Source organism: Silene latifolia, chromosome Y (assembly GCF_048544455.1).
Source record: "Silene latifolia isolate original U9 population chromosome Y, ASM4854445v1, whole genome shotgun sequence".
NCBI lineage: Eukaryota > Viridiplantae > Streptophyta > Magnoliopsida > Caryophyllales > Caryophyllaceae > Silene > Silene latifolia.
In genome coordinates, this window is record NC_133538.1 from 310008206 (window position 1) to 310016330 (window position 8125).

The following is an 8125-nucleotide window of genomic DNA, read 5'->3' on the forward strand; positions in this document are numbered from 1 at the left end:
AACAAGGCATAATACAAGTACAATTCCTCTAATTCAAAACTTCTGCAAACTGAAAATAGCATTGTAACACCCATACTCCAAGTGCCTTACCAGGACCACTCAGGTATAAGGATACTACCATCTCGGTTACCCGAGGCAATGATAATCAAATAGACAATAACGAAACAACATTTAAATAGTAATACTTTAGCGAAAGGTTACAATCCAAAACCAAAACCAAAATACGAATACAAGTTCTCAAATCAACTGTCTAGCAACTAACTGAAATGTTTATTAAACTACTAAGCTACAGCGGAAGACTTCTATCATCCGGTGGCACATCCCACTATCCCAAAGAACTTGACTCATGCTCGCTCAATAATCGCTCACCATCCCGAATGGATCACCACAGTTTTTAAAACATTAAACGAGGTCAGTACTAATCACACAATTTATATAAACCAACAACACAGTAAAAAAAACAGCTCAATCATCACAGATATTCTCCGAACACCAAACCCAACTCCAGAATCTTGACTACACACTAAAGTGTGTAGCCCTGCCAGAGTGCCCATCGCAACAAATCACTCCTCGCCGCCAGTGGGGGACCGCAGCCGTTCCCACCTAAGCCCCGTTCATCTCCATCGAGCGATAAACCCAAATCCATTAATGTGCACATCCCTTCTGTAGCGGGTTCCACAGAAGGCGAATCATGGGCGTGAAGCCACTCCCGCAAGTAACTCCACTCAGCCAGGGACGCACCCCGAAGAACACAGACGGATACAATCAATCACAGCTACAACCAACAATCAAAGCCAACAACCGTCACAATACGAGTATGATAATATTCAACAATCACAAACACCAATCAACACATCATGGGACTAATACTGAGTAGGGAAACCCTACCTGGAAAGCACAACACAATCAGACGATCTCACAGCTGATATCAAAACGCTTCCTCTATGAATCCTCCTCCTAACACACAAACATATATAATCACTACCAATCACAAAATACAACAAAACCCCCAATTTCCAATATTAGGGTTTAACCAACTTTAACGAAATACTATAAAAACGGTATATAGATATTACCCTCGATGCAAGGATTACAACGGTATAAAGAAAGGTAAAATCCGACCTTCCAAGCTCCGGGATTTGCCAACAATGCGATTGAAGCGAAGAACGTAGTTTGATTTCTCTTTTTGAAAGTAATTAGGTTTAAAAGTGTTTAAAAAAAAAAGTGACGGAAGTTATTATATACTTAATCGCATTATTAACAAAACCCGACAAATCATCCCCCGTAAACCGGCTACTCGATCGAGTAGCTGAGGTACTCGATCGAGTGCCCTCTTACTCGATCGAGTATCTACGTTACTCGATCGAGTACCCAACAGTCGAAACTATTGTTAGACGCAACTCACCCTTACTCGACAGAGTAAGGCCTACTCGATAGAGTACCCAGAGACTCATAAATCCGTAGTATTACAGTCTTCCCTCCTTAAAAAGAATTTCGTCCCCGAAGTTCATACCACAACAAAATAAAGACACACTACAACACTCCCGACTCCACAACCAAAACATAACACAGCATAAAACATGTTACTAACCCAAATTAAACTCAATCCGACTCAACGACAACAACCATACCGACACAACATAAAAAGGGTATAAAAACTCTTAAAAACTCTTTGGGATCATCTCCTACTCCCCTAAAAGAAACAAGGTTACGTCCCCGTAACCATACATACCTGATCAAAAAGGAAAGGGTAACGCTCTCTTATGGCCTCCTCTGCCTCCCATGTAGCTTCCTCAGTCTCGTGGTAAGACCAAAGGATCTTAAGCAAAACTGTCTCACCACTCCTAGTCTTCCTAACCTTCCGGTCAAGAATCTGTTTAGGTACCTCAAGATATGATAAAGACTCATCTAGCTCTAAGTTCTCTGCCTCTAACACATGTGATGGGTCACTCACATACTTCCGCAGCTGCGATACATGAAACACATTATGCACTCTCTCTAACACAGCTGGTAAAGCCAGACGATATGCAACCTCTCCAACCCACTCTAAGATCTCATAAGGGCCGATGAACTTCTGACTTAGCTTGCCTTTCTTCCCAAATCTCATAACCCCACGCATAGGAGACACTTTCAGAAGAACCTTATCCCCAACCTGAAACTCTATATACCGGCGATGTAGATCTGCATAACTCTTTTGCCTATCCGAGCCGATCTCATCCATTCCTCGATCATCTTAATCTGTTCAACCATCTCTCGGTCCTAGAACCCGCCTCAAAGACTTTGTCGTCCCAACAAATCGGCCTCCTGCATCTCCTCCTATATAAAGCCTCAAACGGTGCCATGCCAATACTAGTGTGATAGCTGTTGTTGTAGGAAAACTCTATCAAGTCCAACCTCTGTTCCCAGCTACCACCAAAGTCCATCACACAAGCTCGTAACATATCCTCAAGAGTTTTGATCATTCTCTCGGTCCCGACCGTACTGTCGCAGGATGAAATCTTTGTACTCATCTTCAAAGTTGTTCCCAAAGATCCCTGCAACTCTTTCCAAAACCTTGAGATAAACCTCGCATCTCTGTCAGATACTATGTCCTTAGGGACTCCATGTAACTTAAGCACATTCTTCCGATAAGCCATAGCTAATTGTGCTTTAGTCCATGTATCTTTCATAGGCACAAAGTGAGCTGACTTGGTCAGTCGATCCACTATTACCCATATCATGATGTTACCCTGTTGACTCTTTGGCAAACCTGAGGGTCAATATCCGTATACTACCCTTTAAATTTAGGACTATAACGTAAATTTAAACATGTGATTATAGTCATAAAACATAAATACAATAGAAACGATAAGGAACAAGAAATAACCTCGGGTCCTTATGATGCACGGCGTAAAGAACGGAAATCAAACGAGATTCCCTCCTAATTGTTGCACCCAAGACTTGTCCGAGATATGCCCTTGGCTAGATGGTGTTCTCCGATTGCCTTGCAATATTGGGAGAACTGATGTGAGGTTTTCGAGATGTGAGATCTAGGTTTCAGAGAGAAACTGTCTCCAAAACCCTAAAATTTTTACAAATGTTTTGATTAGGTCAGAAGGGAGGAGAAACCCTCCCTTTTGTTCCCTCTCACTCGGCCGGCCATGGGCTACCTAGGGAAGTGGGCTTCCACTTCCTTTTAGTCTTGGCTCATGGTCTGGTTCGCAAAATCGCTAAAATGTATATGACGCGGTCGATTATAAAAACTATTATCGGTTATCGGAAATTAAGGCATCGCCTAATAATACGGGTTAGTGAATTATTAATACGTGTCCGACAAAAAAAGATTGTATAATTATATTCAATATACATTTAATTAAATATAAAACGCTTATATTTAATTTTACGAATTAATTGGTTAATTCGCCTTAGCCCATGATATTTAATCCGTATTAAATATAATATCTCAACATCACATATTTGACTAATTACTAGTCAAATAACTCGGACTAATGGTTAGTCAATATTGGCATCTACATGACAAGTATTTTCATACCGTCACATCTCTCGAACGTATCCTATAGGTGTGACTTTTAGGGACCAGATGATCACCGCCATCTGTATGACAATAACGTCAAACTTATCTAGCAAGCCAACCGTTATTGATAAACGTGGATCAATTGATAATAATACCAAAGTATGCCCTTTGATCCTTTTAGAGGTTTATAAGTCCTTGCACTAATTGTTAAGGACACCAACCCCAACAAGCTCCCACTTGTCCGTACAAGTGTATGTGCAATGACGTTATCCGCACTAACCGGAGGACACAAGCTCCAACAAACTCCCACTTGTCCGTACAAGTGTATGTGCGATAACCGATTCTCATATTCGTTTAAAATTTCTCCCACTCAATGTAAAACAATTTGCAGATCCGGATCCACAAAGGTCGTATTTTTACAATCGACCAGTATCATGAGTGGTTTCCCGACTAGAGAGTAACTTAACGATAAAACGAATCCGTATCCGAGCATGGCCATGCATTTGATTCTGACTCCTCGAGTGGCCCCGAGAAATATCGAGTGCACGATAAAGGCTGAATATTTCCTTCAACTCGACTCCTTCCGATCTAAGCACAGCATGAAATGACCCAGAAAAAATCTACTTGGCCCCCTGTTACGGATGACCGTGAGAAAGAAACCAAAGTCACCCAAAATCTGCCTTAGTCTCAAGAGACAGTCGATAGTCAAAAGAATCGACTCTTAGGATCACCATGGAAGTCCTATCCACGACCGGGCAACGAATGTTATAAAACATTTAGGACTCCACGTCGATGTCACAAGTGTGTCCTACGAAATATCCGTATAAATCGCCTCTGTGATTGGTCAGTCAACTGGTTGACTTATGGCTAGTTGAACCCACCATCAACCAACGTCACAAAATAATTGCCAGAGTTATCAGCTCATGTGGGCAATTAAGGACTAAAAAGATATGATGTTTGTTCAGTTCACTTTGTGGTGTTCAAAATCGTCGTACAATTCCACATGAAAAACAAAATATATATATAAAATATCAAAACGATGATGTCGTATAGAGTACAAAGGAGAATGAATCTGATCCATAAAAGAGTACTACAACTTAGGAACACGTTTAATTCCCATGGAATTAACGTGCCCTTCATGCTTATCTTGTCGTAATGCTTTAGTGAGAGGATCTGCTATGTTGTCATCTGTAGCAATCTTTTCTATCACTACTGTCTTTTGCTCCACGTAATCCCGGATTAGATGAGCTTTCCGTTGTACATGTCTAGACTTGTTGCTAGACTTAGGCTCCTTAGCTTGGAAGATGGCACCACTATTGTCGCAATAGATGGTGATCGGGTCATTCGAACTAGGCACTACGGATAGTCCATGTAAGAATTGACGCATCCATATCGCTTCCTTTGTAGCTTCAGACGCGGCATAGTACTCGGACTCAGTCGTAGAATCTCTTTGTAACAGTTTGTTTCGAACTCTTCCCATGATGCAGCGCCATTAAGAGTAAAAACGAATCCTCGACCGAGATTTCGAGTCATCACGATCCGTTTGGAAGCTAGCATCTCACAGAACCTGAAGGTTGCGCATAGCGTTTGGGAGCCTCCATAAGTCAATGCCCAATCTTTAGTCCTCCGGAGGTACTTAAGAATGTTCTTGACAGCCAACCAATGTGGTTCACCTGGTTGCTGTTGGAATCGACTTGTCATACTCAATGCATATGCCACGTCTGGACGTGTGCATATCATGGCATACATGATTGATCCTATAGCCGAAGCATAAGGAATCCGTGTCATGCGCTCTTTCTCTTCCGGTGTCTCTGGTGCCTGAGACTTGCTCAAATGCACCCCTGGAGCCATAGGAAGGAACCCCTTCTTGGAGTTAGTCATGTTGAATCTCTCTAGGACTTTGTCTATGTAAGACTCCTGACTGAGAGATAGCATCCGTCGTGATCTATCTCGATAGATACGGATGCCTAGAATTCTCTGTGCCTCTCCCAGATCTTTCATCTGGAAATGGTTCTTCAACCATACTTTCACCGAAGTTAAGAGAGGTATGTCATTCCCAATCAGGAGTATGTCGTCAACATACAATATTAGGAAGACAATCTTGCTCCCACTCGACTTGATATATAAACATGGTTCCTCGACCGATCGAGTAAATCCATTGTCTTTTATCACTTGGTCGAAGCGATGATTCCAACTCCGAGATGCTTGCTTAAGTCCATAAATGGAACGCTTAAGTTTGCATACTTTCTTAGGATGTTGTGGATCGATGAAACCTTCGGGTTGTACCAAGTACAACTCTTCCTCCAAAAAGCCGTTTAAGAAGGCGGTTTTCACGTCCATTTGCCAAATTTCATAGTCATGAAAAGCGGCGATCGCTAAGATAATCCGAATGGAACGCAGCATGACTACGGGTGCAAAAATCTCATCGTAGTGCAAACCTGGCACTTGGGTGAAACCTTTAGCAACTAGTCGTGCTTTGTAGATATCTTGCTGACCTTCCACAGAATGCTTTATCTTGTAAAGCCATTTGCATTGAAGGGGACGAACCTTAGCAGGTAAGTCAACAAGATCCCACACGTTGTTCTCATACATGGAGTCCATCTCGGATTGCATGGCCTCAAGCCATAGCTTTGAGTCAGAACTTGTCATGGCACCTTTATAGGTTGCGGGTTCACTACTCGTTAAGAGTAGAACGTCATCTATGTCATGTTCCTCGACCATACCAATGTATCTGTCCGGAGGAATAGAGACTCTTCCCGACCTCCTAGGTTCCTCAGGAATATTTACCGCAGCCGGGATTGAAGGAATAGGTTCCTCCAATGGTTGCTCGGTGTTTGGTTCTGGAATCTCCGACAGGTCGAAGGTTCTATCACTCTTTGCATTCTCGAGAAATTCCTTTTCTAAGAATGTCGCACTCGCCGCAACAAAAACACGTTGTTCGGTTGGCGAATAGAAGTAATGACCACGTGATCCCTTAGGATAACCTATAAAGTATGTCTTGACCGATCGCGGGCCGAGCTTATCCTCGTGTCTCCACTTGACATAAGCCTCGCAGCCCCAAACCCGTATAAAGGACAAGTTAGGGACCGTTCCCTTCCATAGTTCATATGGAGTCTTGTCAACAGCTTTAGACGGACTTCGGTTAAGTATTAGAGCGGCTGACAATAGAGCATAACCCCATAATGAATCAGGTAAAACCGTGTGACTCATCATGGATCGAACCATATCAAGTAGTGTTCGATTTCTCCGTTCGGACACACCATTCAATTGAGGTGTTCCGGTGGAGTTAAGCGTAGGGCAATCCCACGATCCTTTAGGTGTTGATCAAACTCGTGAGAAAGATACTCGCCACCACGATCCGAACACAGTGTTTTAATCTTTCTACCTAATAGGTTTCTGCACCCTATTCGGTATTCCTTGAATTTCTCAAAGGATTCACTTTTGTGCTTCATTAAGTAGACATAGCCATATCTACTTAAATCGTCCGTGAAAGTGATGAAATACCTATAGCCTTCTCGTGCGGTGATTGACATAGGACCACATACATCCGTGTGTATGAGTCCTAATAGGTCAGCAGCGCGCATTCCAACACCTTTGAAGGAAATACGAGTCATCTTACCGATGAGACATGATTCACACGTGCCAAATGATTGAAAATCAAATGCCGAGATAGCTCCATGTTTGATGAGCTGTTTAACGCGTTTCTCATTAATGTGTCCCATACGGCAGTGCCATAGATATGTTTGATCTTTGTCACCAACCTTTAACCTTTTATTCATTACGTGTAATATTTCCGTGGTCTGATCTAAAACATAAATTCCATTCATGGAGACTGCCTTGCCATAAATCATATTGTGTAATGAGAAAATGCAAGAATTATTTTCTATTACAAATGAAAAACCAAGTTTATCAAGCGCAGAAACTGAAATAATGTTTTTCGAAAGACTAGGAACATAATAGCAATCATATAATGATAACTCAAATCCGCTTGGAAGCTGGATCACATATGTCCCCTTGGAGATGGCAGCTACTCTTGCTCCATTCCCAACACGCAGGTCCACCTCACCCTTTACGAGGGGTTCGATGTTTCGGAGCCCCTGCACATGATTACACAGATGAGAACCACAACCAGTATCAAGTACCCAAGTTCCGTAACTTGCGTGGTTAATCTCAATCATATGAATAAAAGTAGAAGAGAGAGAAGACATACCAACAGGTTTAACACGACCTGCCTTTAAGTCCTCATGATAAACAGGACATGTGCGTCTCCAATGCCCAGTCTTGTGGCAATGATGGCATTCCATGTTTTCACTCTTGCTCTTTGTCATGCCTGATGAGTTACTCGCCTCACCAGGACCACTCTTCCCTGAACCCGACTTCTTGAACTTCGCCTTACCTCTTTCGTTAGGTTTCGGAGCTTTGCCCTTACCTTTCCCTTTGTTTGACACAACGAGAACATCATTTCGAACTCCCATCGAACTTCATGTCCTTCTCGGTCTGTACGAGGAGGGAGTGCAATTCATGGGGAGTTTTCTTCAAATCATTCATATAGTAATTCGCTCTCAATTGCGAATAACCATCGTGGAGTGAGTGAAGAATACGGTCGATAAC